This window comes from Temnothorax longispinosus, chromosome 12 (assembly GCF_030848805.1).
Source record: "Temnothorax longispinosus isolate EJ_2023e chromosome 12, Tlon_JGU_v1, whole genome shotgun sequence".
NCBI lineage: Eukaryota > Metazoa > Arthropoda > Insecta > Hymenoptera > Formicidae > Temnothorax > Temnothorax longispinosus.
Window position 1 is genome coordinate 3,341,392 of NC_092369.1, and position 20,856 is coordinate 3,362,247.

The 20,856-nt window shown below is 45.0% G+C and overlaps 2 pseudogenes; both read right to left on the reverse strand.

Annotated features, from left to right (window-relative positions):
- Positions 1-2,083: 2,083 nt before the first annotated feature.
- Positions 2,084-2,644, reverse strand: LOC139823202 (uncharacterized; annotated as a pseudogene).
- Positions 2,645-11,302: 8,658 nt separating this feature from the next.
- Positions 11,303-13,272, reverse strand: LOC139823258 (uncharacterized; annotated as a pseudogene).
- Positions 13,273-20,856: the final 7,584 nt, after the last annotated feature.

A 20,856-nucleotide genomic window follows, 5' to 3' on the forward strand; every position in this document is an offset into this window, starting at 1 on the left:
ATGGTTTTTTTTTCTTTCTCCTTGTCCTTTGTGCGATGGGCTTGGGATTTAGAGTTTTAATGAAGTTTATCCTTTTATAACAACGTCTATAATAGTCAATAATTACAAAACTATATTTACAGCTATTTTACAATCGATATTCGATATTCTTGCGGGCGAATGCGCGCGGAGAGAGCCGTCACTCGAAGCGCGAGCTGAATCCCGAGAGCAGCGAAAAGGCGCTTTGAGACCGATCGAAGTTGAACACGAGACGCGGAATCGCAATAGCTCGCTAATTCGGTATCGTCGTCGATAGCGATTATCACTTTTCTCTCGATATGACTCGGAAAACGAATGTTCCTTGGCGCGCGGAGGGCCGGAGCTTTTATCAGCTCGCACTCCGCCTCCCCGTTCGCGCTCCGAAATTTCGCTGGACCAATCGGCAATCAACCTCCCGAGACGTACGTCACTCGACAATTTCAGCAGTCCTTGGGGCCGACGACCGATCAGCTGTTTTGGTATTTGTCTCTCCCTGTGTCCCGAGCGTTTACCTCTCGCTTAGAGGTTCTCGAGACAAAGGGAGCGTATCGGTACACGCGGAAACGGCGTGACACTGTTTATGATCTCTTGCAACTTCTCGGAGACACGGCACTTATTCTTCGAAACGAGAATACATTTAGCTTGAAATATTCGAAATAATCCGATTACGTTGCTCGAGAAATTCTGCTAACATTCTGGCAGCAGTTCGATTTCGAACACCTTTATAACTATATTTGACAGCTACTTCATCCACAAAAATATCTTGCATTATATAATTTATGAATACTTCCAATTTTTTGCCACCACGTTGTAATAACGTTTGTGCCTGAAAACATTGTTTGTAATGATGTTACGTCCAACCCCGGGATTAGGATATGAAATCTGGGAAGCAAGGAAAGGCTAGCCAGAGGGGTCGGGGGAAGGGAGGACGCAGCTAGATACTTACAAATGTCGCTCGCAGGTACGCGCTCGGAGACGCGTGGCGCGAGTCGAACGCACTTTTATGACTCAGAAAGGGTCAACGTCTGTAAAGTCGTTAGGACGCCTTTCGTGAGCGGTGCGATCGTCGGTCCTTTTTCGAGTCAGAGAATTTAATCCCTTTAACTCAGGATCGGACCTCGTGCAATTTCGAGAGGTGGATGGTAGTGGGTCTTAAGTTATAAATGAATGCAAATTGAAATTAATATTTAATATAAGATAAACATTTATTACAATAATATAAGCTAGGTGAACAGTAAATGAGAATTAGGTAAAATAAAATTTGAATACATTTATAAGTGTGAGTGTCGGATGTATGTGTACGTGTGTGGGTATTTCGCGCGGGTGTTACATAGGTGCGGGGGTGATCGGGCAAGATCTTTAAAGAAAAACTTATTTAAAAATGAACATCTTGCCCGCTATTATTATAATCGGAATCAGTAGTGAGATTACATGAATTTAGTGAAGTGTGTAGGTGTTGTAAATTAAGGGGGCATATACCTTTCTCGGACCAAAAAAACAGCATATTTCACGATTTTTTTCCGGCGAAAATATAAAAAATACGAGGATCGGGTTTTTTGCAAATGAAAGTACATATTTTAAAGTGCATTTCCTGATTTTTGTTTTTTATTAGTGATGAAAACCCCTTCCCTTACAGCCCCTTGCCCTAGGCCCTGCTTGTCATGTAGGATTTTGCGGTACCGGCGGAATCTCCGAGCTAGTTCATCTGAAGACAAAAAATAAAAAAAGGTCTTAAAGTTTAATAATTTTTCTAGTCCTTGACCCATCCTTTTTTGAAAATTCAAATTTTCAATAAAATAGCAGACTGTCAAAATTTAGGTATCAATTTTCAACAAAAATTTCAATCTTTTTTGTTAAAAAAAAAATATATAAAATCAAAATTTTTCAAAAAGCATGGGTCAAGGACTAGTAAATTTTATAAACTTTTATTTAAAAAAAAAATTAAATAGATCGGTTGATCCATTACCGAGATATTTATGGTACCGACTTGAAAAACATGGTTTCGAGAAAAACGCGTTTAAAGTTTCAGAACAAGTTTACACTATGATAACTGTTTTCTCACGACTTACATGTAATCATCTATTCCGGGGCCATACAGGGAATCCTCCAGGGCAAGGTGCTCATCATTTTGATGGTTTTTTTCAAGGCGGTGCTGTAGTCGGGCCTCCCGTGTTGCATGCTGCTCTCGGACGTCTGCTTGATCGCAGCGGCGAGTGTCACTCAACGCAGCAAATTGTACTGCGTTTTGTCCAACTGCTATTCCCATTGTACTCATTACTTTCAAAAGAGCTAAGGTTCCTTCGTTAAATAAACAAACAGCGAGAAAAGTCGCAATTTCGACGACTCGAGCGCTACTGTTTGTATTTTTTGGAGCATCCTCCAGATCAAGTTATTATAACTTTCGTTCGTGTTTTTGAGTATATCCGCCAAGGCAACATTTCAATAACGACTCATTTGAAAGATCTTCGTATATAGGGCGAATTGCATTCAAAACGTCGTCAGATAAGGTATCGTAGCTTTGCTCGTACTTGTCCAAAGATCCGTTCGCTTTTGCTAGCGCTCGGACGGCGCTCAGTACAAAGTGCTGTAACTTCTTCAATTTTTCGAATTTCTTTAAATGGCTTTGGATTTACATTCCTGAAATGTTGTTCTTTCGAAATATGCAATAAAAAAAAAATCGATTTTTTGAAGCCGAGAAAGGTATATGCCCCCTTAATTTAAATCGGAGCTTAAAATTAAAGTATATGTAAATTTTGAAGTTAAAACATATGAGAATAAAAAAAAATAAAATTTATTCTAAGATCACGATCTCTGGGTCGGCTAGTTCTCGAGATCGAGGGTCGAGGCGGTCGAAGAGGTTGGAGACGGACTTCGGGAAGAGGAGGGAGAATCGGGAGGTTCTAGGAAGCGGGCTGGATCGGGGTTGACGGGGACCACGCGAGGAGGGACCACGCGAAAACGGAGCCACGCGGCAAATAGGGCGATGTTCGACAAATGGGCGAAAAGGCAGGACGACTGGGCGATAGGGCAGGACGTTAGCGGGACGATTCTGGTTAGAACAACCGGGTTCTTCTGTACACGCTGGTAGGGGCGGTGGGATGGCGAGTCGCGGAGGACCGGCGTTGAGCTGGTCCCGTGGGAGTTCGACCTCCCGTCGCGTCCGCTTGTTCTGGCGATTTCTTTGTCGCCTGATTGTGCGGAGATTCGGTCCTTGAGGGGCTAGGACTTTCTGGTCCACTAAAATTATTTACTATTTAGTCGATCTCTCTCGGACCCGGTCGGAAGCGAACAAAAGGAAATCGTAAAAAAAGGGGGGGAAGGGGTCAGTGGACAGGCTGGGTCCACGACAACGACGAGACGCCGGGAGCCAAGTCAGGCCTACCACAACGCCAACGACCGCTGGGAACTCGATGCCTACACTAACCGACCCACGAGCATAAGCTCAGGGAGGTCAGTGGACCAGCTGAGTCCACGACAGCGACGAGACCCTGGGAGGTAAGTCCGGCCCACGACAACGCCAACGACCGCTGGGAACCTGCTGCCTACACTGACCGACCCCCAATTATATAATAAGCTTCCGGGGGTCCGACAATCGATAGACCGTTTAAGAAGGGGGGCAATAACGCGAAAAAAAAAGGATCAGGAAAATTCCGGGACTTACTACTTGATGACTTGAATTCGAACGAGTCTCAGTACGCCTTCTCTCAGTGATGGATGTTGGACTCGTCGGTGAGTGAGTTGGGGCGACTGGTCCGTCGGATCTGCTGCACTGACTCTAAACGTGACTCTAAACGTGAGCTTCTCGAAACGAATGAGGTTTAGATTGTAACCGAGCAATGCGGACTTGAACTGAGAAAATTTCTCTGGGCGCTAGTCCTGCGACGTCGCGATTTAAATAGGAAGGTTCGAAGGATGGAAGGGGTGGATTTCGTGTGGGATGTGTCTGGTTTTCGTTTAAAGGATTTCTGGTTGGCGGGATGTTTCTAATTATTATTTAAGGAAATTCTTATTGGGCGAGATGTTTCTTGCCCAAGAGGTAGATTTGAGTTTACGCCTATCCTAGTAAGCTAGAGACGGTTATCGATTTTTTCGGTTTTCCATTGGTGAGACCCCTCTTAAGGCCCCACTGTCTTATTGGGGGTGTAACCCATCGGTTCTTTTCAGTGACGCTTTGTTTTTTCGGCTATCGCCGATTTCTCTTTTATTAGGGTTCCTTACTTATCTCGCGACCCTGTTTCTATGCTGACAGACGATCCATACTTCTCAATTTTAAGTGCAGTTTTATTGCAAACAGAAACTTCCGCCACGTGCTCTTAAGATTTCTAAAAGCACGTATTAGGTTTCGTTTCTGTTTGTCGGAACATAGCACGGCCAGTTTTGAGTGAGTCGCGCGATATAATACAGATCCCCATCATCCCTCGCCTGAAGTTAAGGCTCCTTTCTGCGCGTCGTGTCGCCGGATTTATAGTTAGGGCCAGACGAGGTTGACGAGAATCTGGTCACCATATCCCCCGTCTGTTAGTAATTTATCATCTGAGAGGTTGCTTTTAAGTTGCCCAAGCAACGGGTAGTTTGATCATAAAAAAAAGGAATGCGAGGGAGATCTAACCTCACCCCGATCGATAACCGTCCGTACTCGGCTTGTTTATTCTAATCTTAGGGCTATCTTAGGCGCATAAGAATTCCCCGCGAAAAAGGATATCGTTGAGTTCCGCAGGACGTAACAATGACATGATCGCAGATGAAAATAAAATTGCTTTTTATGAAACTTAAATTAATTACCACTTGAGGTACAGTAAACGTTTTATTCTTTAACAGTTTTTCAAATTCTTCTACAGCATTTATATCCTTTAACGGAAAATAATCATATATTAAAGATCCTTTGGCTTGTTTAATTTCTTCCGTTAACATTTTTGATCAGTTCCTGATTTATCATCATTGCATTTAGTCTGGGTTTTTGTCTTCTCAAATATCATCCTGTTCAATTTGTTCATTATTAATGCGTTTGATTCTAAAACAAGAAAAAAAATAATATTTTATTACACGATAATTTTGTACACGATTCAACATAATTTTATCTCTCCAACGAGCGACCAAATTTCTGTTGATTTTTGACTGTTGATATACCAATGTAACAGCCAACGAATCTAATAAAATTAGAAACAGACCGATATCTCAAAATTTGCGAAAGTTTAAAACCACAAATATTTCTACAAAAATTCCGAAACCGCTTTACCGATTATCAAATTCAATCCCAATCTTCCTTACATATGATACTTTATCGATTAAAAAAAAAAGCATCCCGAAATCTTAAAATACGGAAGTTAGAGCATAAACGGATAACAAAAGCGTTACAAAGATACCTAAAAAAATTTTTTTCACGAAAACAAAGCTTCGACCTCTATGAGGAAGCAAAAATGTCAATATTTGTGGAACAGTGTATTATTATAAGTACGTACTAAAATACTATTACTTGTAGTAAGCAATAATTTTTTTATTACGGGGATGTATTTTACGTATTATATTCTTACCGCATAAATATTCCAGTTTCTCATCAGCAGTAAGAAACTTGTAAGCCGGAATACTTTTCGGTAAATCATTATTATTATTTTTACCGAGAACGTCATTCATCCCTTGATCATCATTGGGTAGAGAATGTTCATTTTGCCCACTAGTACCACTTGTACCTACATTTGCGTAAACACAAGTATGTAATTATGTAAAAAAATATATATATATATACAGAGCATTATGGAAGTTTATTTTAATAAATTCAATTAAAATAATGCGGTACAATGCAAAAATACTATTTAATCAAGAGAGAATTATTTTAATCATATAAACTAAATTGAATTAAGGAAAAAAAGCACGTTAATACATTATATATATATATATGTAGGTCCAGAAGTATGTTCCGGGACTTTTATTTTTTACATCGGTATATTCCAGGACATTTGGCAGTTTCCAGGACTGTCCTGGAAAAATTCATGTCCTACGGCACGTTTCGGGACAATTTTTTGAATCTGATTACATATATATGCGTTATATTCCAGGACTGTACATTTCAAAAAACGTAAACAGTCCCGGAACATACCTCTAGACCTACATATATATATATATAACGCCTTTAAATACGAATATATATATTAACAGTGTCAAAACGTGTGCCAGACTAGAGTCAAGCTCAACAGGGTCTTCTTTCCCCGCTAATTTTCCAAGCCCGTTCCCTTGGCAGTGGTTTCGCTAGATAGTAGATAGGGACAGTGGGAATCTCGTTAATCCATTCATGCGCGTCACTAATTAGATGACGAGGCATTTGGCTACCTTAAGAGAGTCATAGTTACTCCCGCCGTTTACCCGCGCTTGCTTGAATTTCTTCACGTTGACATTCAGAGCACTGGGCAGAAATCACATATAAATAATAATAAATATATATATATATATATATATGTATATATATAAATTTATATATATATATACAGAAGAATATATATATATAACTCTATAGTGCAAGTTTATATATTATATTTAAAGACAAAAATAATCCGAATGTCTAGAATTGGGTACGTGTCCAGGCATTGTTACTTTTACCTTCATAAAAATAAATATAATTGTGGATAACATATATGAATGATCACTTACTAGTCTCCCCATACAATGAAACAGAGGGTGCAATACTATTGACAGAATTTGATCTGGTTAAATTGTCTTTAGTTGTTAAATCAATTTGAAGGTAATTGGAGGCATTTGGTGCCTTTGGAAACTCTGTCAGAACAACTTCTTTTTGTTTTTGTTTTTGTTTTGATACTTCTTCATCCGTATCCGTACTGGTATTTGAGGAATCTGTGAATACACGTTTCTTTCTTTCGCTCCTGTGACGTCCTGGGTGATGCGAGGTGGCTCGATCCGGCAGAACGTCTCCGTTGATGGGTTCTTTTTCTTGCAGTTAAGGAGGTAAAACCCCAGGATAATTAACTGTTGATCGGCGATGTGGATTATGGCTCCTTGGATCCGTTGAAGGTAGGTATTCAATAATTTTTATCTTTCTTTTGATATATAGTAAAAGAGTATGGTATTTATTGTAGAACTTTTACGATACAAGTGGCTTATGTGGGAGGATGGAACAAGTATAAGATATGTGACCTTTCCTGGCTCATTCCACACTCTCCGTCGAGAGGGTGAAAGATTCCGCTTTTATACAATTTTGGAAATGGTAGTGGGAGGTGACCGCACCTCGTTACAATGAGTCATAGACGTTGTCTAGCGGATGTGAGTCTACTTCTAGTGGTGTTGCTCGCTTGCCAGCAATGAATCATGGGGTGGTGTCTTGAAATTCGTTACCTTATATGGTCATGCGTTGCGCTCTGCTTCGACATGTCCATATATGGTCTATGCGAAGACTAGATTCACTCGAATGAGTCATACAGGCGACTTATCTGAATTCTATTTCTTTTCTCTATTCTGACAACGATTGTAATAAGAGCGATACCTTCTTTCATTATAAAATCTCAATATGACTTTTAAAGAAATCTTTAATATTTGAATTTTAAAATGTGCAAATATATGTTAAATATTATTTAAGTTTCTTTAGACATACTTTACATTCAATAGAATAATTCAATAGTACAATTAAAGTCATTATTAGCATGTCTAAAGTATAAAAGATATTGCTCTCTTTATCTAACAGTTACTATAGTATATCTGACTCTCTCTTTCTGTCTTTCAGATCGTACAATACTCGCATCTCGCTCGGATTCGCGTTCCTATGCTACGCATATACAATTCTCTTTCTCTGGTTCGTGAGTGGCGCTTCAGCGTTTGACGCTCAAGATTTATATTGATTTTAGTAAGTATATATATATATGTATTTTGTTAATAATAATAATATTGATAAAAGTGATTTTAGTAATGGTAGTGATGTTTCTAATATCTTGTTAATAATGTGTCATGCAGGTAGGAATGGTTAGCATTCTCATTAGTACAGGAAATCAATGAAATTAATTTGTTTATATAATACGATTTTTATTATTTTTATATCTCGCGAATGGTTGGGAATTTGATGGGAGTGTATAGGAAATATATTGTAGGACTTTCACTAAAGTATAATATAGCATCGGAAAATTTTCATCATTAATATATGTGTTTGTTAATAACAAATTATTAATTAAATAAATTGGTACTTTTTAATTTGCGTATTAATATCGTTATGTTCTCTTTATTTAAGAGGTTTTGAATTTATAATATCATCTTGTTTATGAGCACACTTTATTTTATTGTTATAAATATTTTGTAAATAAACAATTGCAGAAATAAAAGTTATTATCATTTTTCATAGGTGTACTGATGCAAAGTTTTGTTACGTCCCGATAGATCGCGGCCGCGAAGGGGGCGGTACTCGGATCGCTTATACGGGACTAGTCGCTTTTCGGGTTATCGAGCCAAGGGGCTCTATCCGGGGATACTTGCGACCGAGGTAATTCGCTATCCAGACGCTCGTCACCAAATCGTTTGCCCGATCCGCACCCTTACTGGGAGATTTAGATTCGGTAGTTCATCACCGTACCGTCGATTCAGAGGATTCGTCAGATATCGTTCAAACGGTTCTTCTACTCTAGTGCATGCGTAACATTCGAAAGCGGGCCGACAGTCGGCTAGAACCTTACTGCACTCGCGAACCGTGGGGAACTCTATTCGCGGCCCGTATTGCACGAAGTGCCTGAGAACGCCTTCAAAATCTTGCCGGAAGGGCTGGTTGGCCGAGCTGGCAATCCTCGCAAATAATGACCCCCGTAGTTTTATTTTGAAAAAACAACGTCCAGACACAGATTCCTGTCATTAGCCATGCTCTGATAGGGCTAGGGGGTGAAATTACCTCCGGAGGTTGCCGATTTACTGGATGTCCGGGACACATGAACAATGGAACGCTAAACTCTAGTTTGGGAGATGGCAATTATCGTAGATTCGCGTTCTAAATATTGGTCTCCTCCCTCGTGTTCCACCGAACGTTTTACGTTAGAGAATATTTCACAACACGTGGTACACGCGGAGGGGCTCTGGATTTCTCCGATCACGACGTCGCACGAATCGCATTCTTCGACTTTGTATCGGTAACCGATATGCATATAATGGCGGACTAAGCAGTCGTACTGGCGGCGTTGCGGGCCCGTTAGATCTCGGAAACACTCTTCACAGAGGTAGTGTTTGCTATCACGATTTTGATGGCAGATAGTAAAGACACACACGGCGCGCGATAACCAATTCCGCCGCGCAATTCTAGAGGCCAATGGGGTTAGTCGGCGCGCGGGGCGTCGCGTGCGCGGCTCGCTCATGCCGTTCGCTTAGCGCCTAGGGGCGTCGTCACTTACCTTTAGTCGAGTTCCAATGGGTGATCCGCGGTGCCCCAGTGTTCTGGTGGTGAGGCGTCGAACCACAGGTGTAGAATCTCGGCGCGGCGCTGGATCAGGCGGATCCGGCGGGGGTCGTCTTTTTTGATTGAAGCGATGAATTCCCAAAATGGAACTGGTGGTGGATTGTCGGAATCTCCCCCCGGTGTGAAGGTGATCGGGGTTAGCCGATAGTTCTGGGCCTTCCAGAATGCTTGGTAATCTGCTCGAGACTCGGCCTTGTCCAGTGGAACGTAGATGTATTGTATACTTTTAATGTTAATTTTGCGCACTGAAGTTACGTTTTCGAGTTTTGGTCTCGCGTCCGCCTTGCACGCGGAACTCGCGACGAAGTACTTTTCGTATTCGGGATCAGGCGCGTAATCGGAAAGGACTCCTAACAATGGATTCGGAGGGGTCCCGAACAAAAGGCGGTTGAGCCTGCGGGTGCGTACCTTGAGTCCGCTTCGTCGCGTCTTGGGCATTTGTTAACTACTGATTGAGGTTAAAAGACAAACACGCTTCGGTTGACTCTCCTTGCTCGTGGCGAGAAAGCGTGCTGCTCGTACAGCACTGCCCCTCTCCAGACACCCACGGACGGTAGCGTGCCGCTCGTACGGCACTGCCTCGTACGCAGATGTGGCACAAGGGGAGGACCGGTGATTCGGATGCCTTATTGCAATTACTAGAATACCCACAGGCGGAGACGTGCCGCTCGTACGGCACTGGGCTCGTGTGTGGATGCAGTGTAAGTGGGATTAGTGGGGGATGTGCGAAGGGGTGTAAGAATTTGCAGGGTAAGATATTGTATAAAAATGATTGTATATTACGATAATTCTATATAGGACATACGATTACAAAAGTAACAAGATTACAATCAGGAATGTATATATGGTGACACGTAATTCTATATGTAGAGAGAGAGCTGAAGGCTCTGGGTTCGGTAACGCACGTGGAGATAGGAAGATTCTCGATGTAGAAATAGGAAGGTTCTGGATTCAGAGAGACTCGAGAAGGATTCAGTGGTTACTTAACTGGAGAGTCCGTGATCGAGGTAGGACTCCGGGGAACTGAGAGCGTCCCTTGGGATGTTCGTCCTTATATTCCTGTTTTCCCGATGGCGGGGGTGGTCGAGTGGAAGGGTTGCCTGAGTGGAAGGGTTGAGTTGCGTCATCGGCTTCGCTTTCGATTTCTCTCCTTATATGGTCATGTTCTGAGTTTTCTTCTTTTTGTTTGCCTGAGTGGAAGGGTTGAGTTGCGTCATCGGCTTCGCTTTCGATTTCTCTCCTTATATGGTCATGTTCTGAGTTTTCTTCCTTTTGTTTGCCTGAGTGGAAGGGTTGAGTTGCGTCATCGGCTCCGTTTTCGATTTCTCTCCTTATATGGTCATGTCCTGAGTTTTCGGGAAAGGTCTGGGAGGGTTTAGGTTTGCGTTACCTGAAGGAAGCGTTGCGGGGAAATTCCTATTGCTAAACCCTTGTGGGCATTGCGACTTATTCGTTGTGTATATACATTATTGGAATAGGCCAAGCCTATTGCGTACATCGTGACTTATTTTCTATATTTATATGCTAGTGGGTAGGTTAGGCCTATCGCGCAGGTCGTGACTTATCGCTGGTGTGATAACTTATTCGGTGGTAATCCTACTGTCGGTAAGTCATGCTAGTAAGTATGGTAACTTATTCGGTGGTAATCCTACTGTCGGTAAGTCATTGTTCTTATGAGTAAGGTCTGACTAAAGTCTTCCTACAATCTAAAGAAGGTTTCAAATTTCCCGGGCGTACAAGAGGGTGGACGTAACACCTCCCCCCTATTTGAAAATGTAGGACGATACTCCTACATTTTATCCTACATAAGGTATACTTAACTACTAGGGTATGGTAATCTTATATTTTATTTTCTTACGAGTTATTGTCGCGTAAATACTTCCTGAGCTCGCCGTAGTCCATTTCTCTGATACCGCTGCTGGTACTGGGCTCTCTGTCGGGGATGAAGGTGGTCGTCTCGAGCTTCTGTGCCTCAGGATCGGTTCCTTTGGTGGGGGTGTCTTTCCTGTTGCTGAGGTGCAAGAGCAGGTGCGTGACTGAGCTCCATACTGCTCCCAGCAGGTGTACGCTCCATCCGTAGACAGAGTGAAGCGCATATCCTCTGATGATGGAGTCGATCACCAGTTTGACCAGGCGGAATAGGAGAATAATGGCCAGCACTCCGGCACTCGCTGAGCCGAATGTGACGAATCCATTCCATAGGCGTCGTCCAGTGCTCTCCGCAATCCTTTCCAGCGATTCCTCGTCCAGCAGGTGATGCAGCGAAACATAGCCGCGTGGGATGTCATGGCCCATTGCTCCCTGCACCAATGTGTTTAGCATCGGTGGTTTCTCTATGGGGAACATGATGTGGTCGCGGAGGCGGTCGAGGTCTCGTGTGGAATATATTCCGCTCGTGGCGAGGTTGGATGGGTTTACGTACTTCCATTGTGGTTTCGTTAATGGCTGAATCGTAGGTGGAGCTAATGCTTCCACCGGGCGCGGCATTAATTTAAACCACGCCTCATCTACCTTATACATTGATGGTAGAAGTTCGTTGCAATCTCGAATTGTGCCGCCCTTGATCAGCACTCGAGATTTCGGGAGCAGGAAGTAGGATATATTATTGTGCGAGACGGGTAGCTCACTGTAGCAGTTCTCCGTCTGCCTTATTTTGCATGCGACTGGCACGCATTTCACTATATATATGACTTCGCCCGCTGTAATAGCTGTGTAGCCCGCGCCTTCATGATTCGATACGCCATTTCGTCGGGGGCGATGCTAGCAAGAGACAGGGCGTTCTCTAACACCTGCTTCTCCAGGGCGCACTTTTGACTCATGATGTCCCGGTAGAGTTGGGTTAATTGCGTCCTCATGTGTTTTTCAACGTATATGAACTTGCTGTTCACATACGTGAAGATGTCTAGATTGTCGATCGATATTCTCGCCTGAATTTTGAAGGTTCGCCCTGGTTTGGTTTCGAGAATGAATAATTTCGGATGCTCTGTTTGTATTATCTTGTAGCCGCAGAGGCTTGTCTCCGTGGTTTTGGCCAGAGCGAAGGTGATGTCCCTTGTCGTCAAGGTGTAGATGACCGGGGTCTCCTTCTGCGTAGGTTTAGGCGAGACTCGGTGGGCGTTTCCCTCGTAGAGCACGTCGTACTTGTTGAACTGGCAGGAATCGGTCGGCAACGTCTTCCAATATGTCATTGTCCCGTCGGCGTCGTAACACTCGCCTTCCATGGCTGGACAGCGGGTGCCAGAGGGTAGCACTACTTCGTTCGTAGCATGTTTTACAGGCACTTCCATCCGTCGCGTCGTTATTCTCACCGTTGCCTGTACAAACACGTTGTTCCAGGTGCCCAAGGGGTCACTATATTGCGTTCCCTCGCATTTACCATTCATGGTGAGTGATCCGGCCATTGTAATAGCGCGGGTGGTGGTGGCATTTACTTTAATGCCGGTTATCATTCCGCTGGCTCCTCCCAGGAATAAGGTTCCAGTATCCTGCATTTTCCGGCAGGCATCCCCTGAGATTTCTCGTATGTATTCGTATTTTCCTCCTTGCACGGCTGAATTGTAGGAGGACCATCCACAATATTTTATATCGCGGTCTATCTCGATTTTGCATTGGACCGCGGTGGTGTGGTCGAATTCGCTTAGTTGTAAAAGCTGAATATATGTCTCCTCGGTGACCGGTTCTAGATCTTCCAGCTCGCAGTCTCCGATATCCGTTAGGGACAGTGTTGTCACATTTAGTCCCTCTCCTCTGCAGTCAAAGCCCAGGAGGCCGCGCGCGGGCGCGCTAAGTACCGCCAGGATGAGTATCACTGTCAATGGCTCCATGATGGTGTTGGGTGTGCTGCTCGACCAGTTTTGTGGCTGGTGGTCGCTACGTCGTTCTTATATACTAGCCCTTAATGCTACGGGGGGGGGGGAGTACAATGGTGGGGGTTTCTTAGTTCCTATGATCTTAGCTCAGCGAGTTTCAATTTGTCTGCATGCACGATTCTAACCCTATTTCCTATTTGGAGCTTAACATTATTACTTCCCAAAGTTTCAGTTATTTCGTACGGGCCTACGTATTGGTCGTCTAACTTCCCTCGGCTCGGCTCTTTGAGGAGGTACACGCGATCTCCTGTTTTAAAAGTGCGCGCATTCATTCTTTTATCGTAATAATTTTTGGATCGCACTTTGGCTCGGTCAAGGTTTCCACCGCGCATTCCCTTGTGTTTCGCGCAGTTTTTCGAATAGCTGTTCCAGGTATTCGACGTAAGTCTCGTTAGGTTCCCCTTCCAGAGGCGGATCGCTTGACGGGGCGCGCGCGGTTTTTCCGAAAATTAGCTCATGGGGGTGTATAGTGTGCCCTCGTGTACACTAGTATTGTAAGAAAAGGTCGCGAATTTCAGGTAGTCATCCCAGTTATCTCTTTCGCAGAATTGTTTTAAGTACTCCCATAGTACGTGGTGCGATCTCTCTATTGAGCCATTTGACTGTGGCCTGTAGGCAGTGGTTTTGTATTGCGCGATACGGAATTTTTTTAGCAATATTGCGCATGAGCGCGTTTATAAAGTGACTGCCCTGGTCCGTGAGCCATGCCCGCGGGGCTCCGTATACGCAGATAAAGTCTTTGGCGAATGCGTCGGCTACGGCGATCGCGGATGCTTGTTTCAGGGGGATGGCTAAGGAATACTTGGTGAGGAGGTCCTGGATTGTGAGGACGTAGGAGTATCCTGTGTTCGTGATAGGTAGGGGTCCCATAATGTCCATGGAGATCTTGTCGAAAGCCGCTCCCGGTGAGCACCATCGGCTGTCGGGTCTTGACGCGAACCAGCTTCTTCAATTGACAGTTTCTGCAGTTTCGAACGAACTCCTGTACATCGTTCTTCATCCCCTGCCAATAATATTTTTCCCTGAGTTTTCGGTACGTCTTAGTGACTCCTTGTGTCCTCCGATCGCCGAGGCGTGAGCTTCTCTCAGGATCCCAGGCTTCTCGGCGTCTAATGGCATCATGATGTGATTTTTGCATACCAGGATGCGAGTAGGGCTACCCCGGAACGCATCTTCTAGTATTCGTCGGAACTTTGGACGGCACGCCGTCTACGCCCCCTTTGCATATAGAGACCGTTGCCAGGTCCAGTGTGGTACACACATCAAGGAGAGATGAGATGGTTTCTGTCACCCATTTCCTCTGCGTATCCTCCGAGACGCTAGTTTTAATTGGCAGTGCGATGATCCTCGATTTGCCTTGTGTAACTACTCGGGCTCGACCGAGCTCCTGATTTACTATCGTCGGCAGTCTCTTTTGTTCCACCATCATCCTACCGCCGAGATCACACGGTTCCCCCTGCTGCGAGATGAATACGACTAAGTTATCCCTTCGCGACAGGAAGTGATCTTTAATTTCCGTGATTTTGGCCTTCGCGGACTGTGGATCGAATGGCTCGTTCGGGTTATCGAAGATCTCCGATGCGCTACTAGTGTCATCTGTGTCGCTGTCGTCCAATGCTATGCCAGGATCGGAATCTTCACGTTCTCCGTCTTCATTTAAATCCTCATCGTCGCTGCTTGGCACGTTACCTCCAATGATTTCTCCTTCTCCCACTGCGGGGGTGTCCTCTGTATCCTTGGGAGAATCCGCGTCGGGCGAGGTGTGTTGCCTCCTCCTGGCACGCGGTTTGGAGGAAAATATCGACTCGTCTGAGTCGGTGGATTCTGTGGCTTTGGTAAGGAGGAGGATTTGCTGCTGGATCGGATTTCGGGAAAGAGCGTCTGCATTCGCGTTGACTTTGCCTGCTTTATAATCAGTGTGATATTTGTACTCTAGGAGTTTCAATCTCCATCGGACCAAACGCGATGATGGATCTTTCACTGAATGCAACCAAACAAGTGGCTTATGATCTGTGACTAGCTGAAACTCGCGGCCGTACAGGTACGGTCTAAAATGTTTGACACAATATACAATTGCGAGTAACTCTTTTTCTATGGTGAAATAATTTCGCTCTGCAGCGTTAAGTAATCGGGAGGTGTAAGCGATCGGTAAGTCCTTACCGACCATGCCCTGACTCAGGACGCCACCGATCGCGGTGCCCGAGGCGTCCGTGGTAAGGACAAAAGCTCCCGTGTCTACCATAAACGTTGTTTCGCCCCTTAGCCCTTCTATCGCTAATCTTACGCTAGGTGCGTGTGACGATTTCGATGGATTCGTTATTGCGATTCGGGTGTTTCTTCGCTCGGTGCTTCTATTATTGTTCTCATCGGACGGATTTCTTTCGGTGTTCCCGTTCGAGGTTCGTCCGCGTTCCTCGAGGGGTAGGGGGAGTTTCCCTGGGTTCGCAAGGAGTTATTGTATTGTCGTTTACGGCATTTCTTTATTTTATGACCCCGGTTTTTACAATATCGGCAGATGTCGTCGCTTTTACCTGAGTCCGCGCGGGCCCTTTCTGTCTCTCGATACCGTGGTCTGTTTGCGTCGTTATCGTAAGTTCTCTCTGTCTCCCTATAACGCGGTGTACGGTCCTCGTATCGAGGTCTGCTCGGAGTGTAACGATTATTGTACGCTGTTCGGTATGCTGTTCCATTATACCGATCCCTGTTTGTTTCGTAGCGCTCGGGGGGGACCTCGCGGGCTTGTAGGCATTTCTTTCTAATCCACGTTCACCGTCATCCTTACGAGGGTTATTGAAACGCGTATTATCTAGCTCTTGTCTCTTCGCGAGGGTCTTAACGTGAGCGAATGCGGCGGGGAGATTGTAATGGTCTCTGCGATTGAGTTGAATTCGATAAGTGAGCGGGAGTCCTTCGCAAAAGGATCGCGCGGTTAGGGCGTCGATTTCGGTCGTTGCGTGATCGTCTAAGTATCCACGAGTACGCCTTTCCTCATCGAAGATGGCCGACCGGAGATCTTTTACTCGGGTTATGTAATCTAATATATGCTCCCCTGATTTTAAATAAATAGTACTCAGCTCGCCGCGGTATTGATCTATCGTGCGCGGTACTCCGAAAACGCCATTTAATAGGTCCGCGAGTTGCGTCACGTTTTCGCACACCTCGTCCTCCACCGCGGATATAGCCCTTCCGCGTAATTTGGTCAGGAGAAGGCGGGTTAGATTGCGTTCGGAAGACGGTGGGAGAATCTCCTTGGCGCGTTTGCAGGCACGTACAAATTGCGACAAGGGAATATTCTGTCCGTCAAAGGAAGGGACTGTGTCTAAGGCTTCTTTGAAGGATATACGCGGGTGTTACGTCCACCCTCTCGTACGCCCGGGAAATTTGAAACCTTCTTTAGATTGTAGGAAGACTTTAGTCAGACCTTACTCATAAGAACAATGACTTACCGACAGTAGGATTACCACCGAATAAGTTACCGTACTTACTAGCATGACTTACCGACAGTAGGATTACCACCGAATAAGTTACCATACTTACTAGCATGACTTACCGACAGTAGGATTACCACCGAATAAGTTACCATACTTACTAGCATGACTTACCGACAGGAGGATTACCACCGAATAAGTTACCATACTTACTAGCATGACTTACCGACAGTAGGATTACCACCGAATAAGTTACCATACTTACTAGCATGACTTACCGACAGTAGGATTACCACTAAATAAGTTACCACACCAGCGATAAGTCACGACCTGCGCGATAGGCCTAACCTACCCACTAGCATATAAATATAGAAAATAAGTCACGATGTACGCAATAGGCTTGGCCTATTCCAATAATGTATATACACAACGAATAAGTCGCAATGCCCACAAGGGTTTAGCAATAGGAATTTCCCCGCAACGCTTCCTTCAGGTAACGCAAACCTAAACCCTCACAGACCTTTCCCAAAAACTCAGGACATGACCATATAAGGAGAGAAATCGAAAACGGAGCCGATGACGCAACTCAACCCTTCCACTCAGGCAAACAAAAGGAAGAAAACTCAGAACATGACCATATAAGGAGAGAAATCGAAAGCGAAGCCGATGACGCAACTCAACCCTTCCACTCAGGCAAACAAAAGGAAGAAAACTCAGAACATGACCATATAAGGAGAGAAATCGAAAGCGAAGCCGATGACGCAACTCAACCCTTCCACTCAGGCAACCCTTCCACTCGACCACCCCCGCCATCGGGAAAACAGGAATATAAGGACGAACATCCCAAGGGACGCTCTCAGTTCCCCGGAATCCTACCTCGATCACGGACTCTCCAGTTAAGTAACCACTGAATCCTTCTCGACTCTCTCTGAATCCAGAACCTTTCTATTTCTACATCGAGAATCTTCCTATCTCCACGTGCGTTACCGAACCCAGAGCCTTCAGCTCTCTCACTACATATAGAATTACGTGTCACCATATATACATTCCTGATTGTAAATCTTGTTACTTTTGTAATCATATGTCCTATGTAGAATTATCGTAATATACAATCATTTTTTATACAATATCTTACTCTGCAAATTCTTACACCCCTTCGCACATCCCCCACTGATCCCACTTACACTACATCCACACACGAGCCCAGTGCCGTACGAGCGGCACGTCTCCGCCTGTGGGTATTCTAGTAATTGCAATAAGGCATCCGAAACACCGGTCTTCCCCTTGTGCCACATCTGCGTACGAGGCAGTGCCGTACGAGCGGCACGCTACCGTCCGTGGGTGTCTGGAGAGGGGCAGTGCTGTACGAGCAGCACGCTTTCTCGCCACGAGCAAGGAGAGTCAGCTGAAGCGAATTTGTCTTTTAACCTCAATCAGTAGTTAACAAATGCCCAAGACGCGACGAAGCGGACTCAAGGTACGCACCCGCAGGCTCAACCGCCTTTTGTTCGGGACCCCTCCGAATCCATTGCTAGGAGTCCTTTCCGATTACGCGCCTGATCCTGAATACGAAAAGTACTTCGTCGCGAGTTTCGCGTGCAAGGCGGACGCGAGACCAAAACTCGAAAACGTAACTTCAGTGCGCAAAATTAACATTAAAAGTATACAATACATCTACGTTCCACTGGACAAGGCCGAGTCTCGAGCAGATTACCAAGCATTCCGGAAGGCCCAGAACTATCGGCTAACCCCGATCACCTTCACACCGGGGGGAGATTCCGACAATCCACCACCAGTTCCATCTTGGGAATTCATCGCTTCAATCAAAAGGGACGACCCCCGCCGGATCCGCTTGATCCAGCGCCGCGCCGAGATTCTACACCTGTGGTTCGACGCCTCACCACCAGAACACTGGGGCACCGCGGATCACTCATTGGAACTCGACTAAAGGTAAGTGACGACGCCCCTAGGCGCTAAGCGAACGGCATGAGCGAGCCGCGCACGCGACGCCCCTGCGCGCCGACTAACCCCATTAGCCTCTAGAATTGCGCGGCGGAATTGGTTATCGCGCGCCGTGTGTGTCTTTACTATCTGCCATCAAAATCGTGATAGCAAACACTACCTCTGTGAAGAGTGTTTCCGAGACCTAACGGGCCCGCAACGCCGCCAGTACGACTGCTTAGTCCGCCATTATATGCATATCGGTTACCGATACAAGGTCGAAGAGTGCGATTCGTGCGACGTCGTGATCGGAGAAATCCAGAGCCCCTCCGCGTGTACCACGTGCTGTGAAATATTCTCTAACGGAAAACGTTCGGTGGAACACGAGGGAGGAGACCAATATTTAGAACGCGAATCTACGATAATTGCCATCTCCCAAACTAGAGTTTAGCGCTCCATTGTTCATGTGTCCCGGACATCCAGTAAATCGGCAACCTCCGGAGGTAGTTTTACCCCCTAGTCCTATCAGAGCATGGCTAATGACGGGAATCTGTGTCTGGTCGTTGTTTTTCCAAAATAAAACTACGGGGGTCATTATTTGTGAGGATTGCCAGCTCGGCCAATACCAGCCCTTCCGGCAAGATTTCGAAGGCGTTTTTAGGCACTTCGTGCAATACGGGCCGCGAATAGAGTTCCCCACGTGTAGCGAGTGCAGTAAGGTTCTAGCCGACTGTCGGCCCGCTTTCGAATGTTACGCATGCACTAAGTAGAGGAACCGTTTGAACGATATCTGACGAATCCTCTGAATCAACGGTACGGTGATGAACTACCGAATCTAAATCTCTCCCAGTGAGGGTGCGGATCGGGCAAACGATTTGGTGACGAGCGTCTGGATAGCGAATTACCTCGGTCGCAGGTATCCCCGGATAGAGCCCCTTGGCTCGATAACCCGAAAAGCGACTAGTCCCGTATAAGCGATCCGAGTACCGCCCCCTTCGCGGCCGCGATCTATCGGGACGTAACAACATCTAGAAAGCATCCCTTGGGACAACACTTTAATTCTCTGGAAGCTGAGTGAGCCAGTAGCGGAAGAAGAAACCGATTGCTGTATTCATTCTACAACATCCTGTCTCTACTTTAACGAGAAAAGGATCGTTTCCGGAGAGCAGCTGCAGGGATAAGACTGCGAGCGTGTGGACAAGGCTTCATGGAGTCGCGCATAACTATCATTCTTTTTTTCACTATCATACGATACATGTAAGTGCGAACTTGCCAACTATTAACAAATAAATAATTATAATAAATAAAAATGGCTGTAGACAGAATAAATGATTTAACTGAACAGATAGGCGATATGAATATCAACGCAACCGACGCGAATCGTAGAGCTGTAAATGCGCCGTATATAAGTTTGCGAGATGCAGCCAAGACAATTCTCCCGTTTGACGGAAAAAATATGCCCGTATTACAGTTTGCTAATAGTTGCATGCACGCTAAAAATGTGATTTCTCCTACCGCGAAATATGGACTTGTCCAAATGATAAAAAATAAATTAGTCGGTCCTTGGCATTAAGCGGAGATAAGAACTAGATTTGCACCAGTTTATTCTTCGTCACAATTGCACGGGGAACTCGCTAAAGTAACTCAACATCCCGACGAATCAGTAGTCGATTACGGTAGCCGAGTATTAATGATCCTGCAACAATTAAAATCTTGTTATCAAACCGAAAATCCGAATCAGGTGATGCAATTTTTGAGTTCTGCTGAAAACAATGCTGTGAGAAATTTTCTAACAGGGCTAAAAACAGATATTTATACAAAAATGTATCCACGCGACCCAATCACTTTAAATACCGCGATAGAATCCGCAATAAAAGCTGAAACGGAGTATCAGGAACACGCGCAGCGTATGAGAATAACAGAGGGACTCATACAATCAATTCGATGCAATAATTGTCTTATGGATATGGTCATGATACTTATTCATGCAGCACTATTAATCCTCTTGCACAAATATCTCACGTACAATGGCAACCAAAAGTATGATCGTATTGTAAACATTCTGGAAATGTACGAGCGGAATGTAGAACCCTACAGCCGCGAATTCTGAACCGAAACCCCTTATTAAATAACGTTCGGAATCCTTTGATAAATAATACCGCGCGAAATA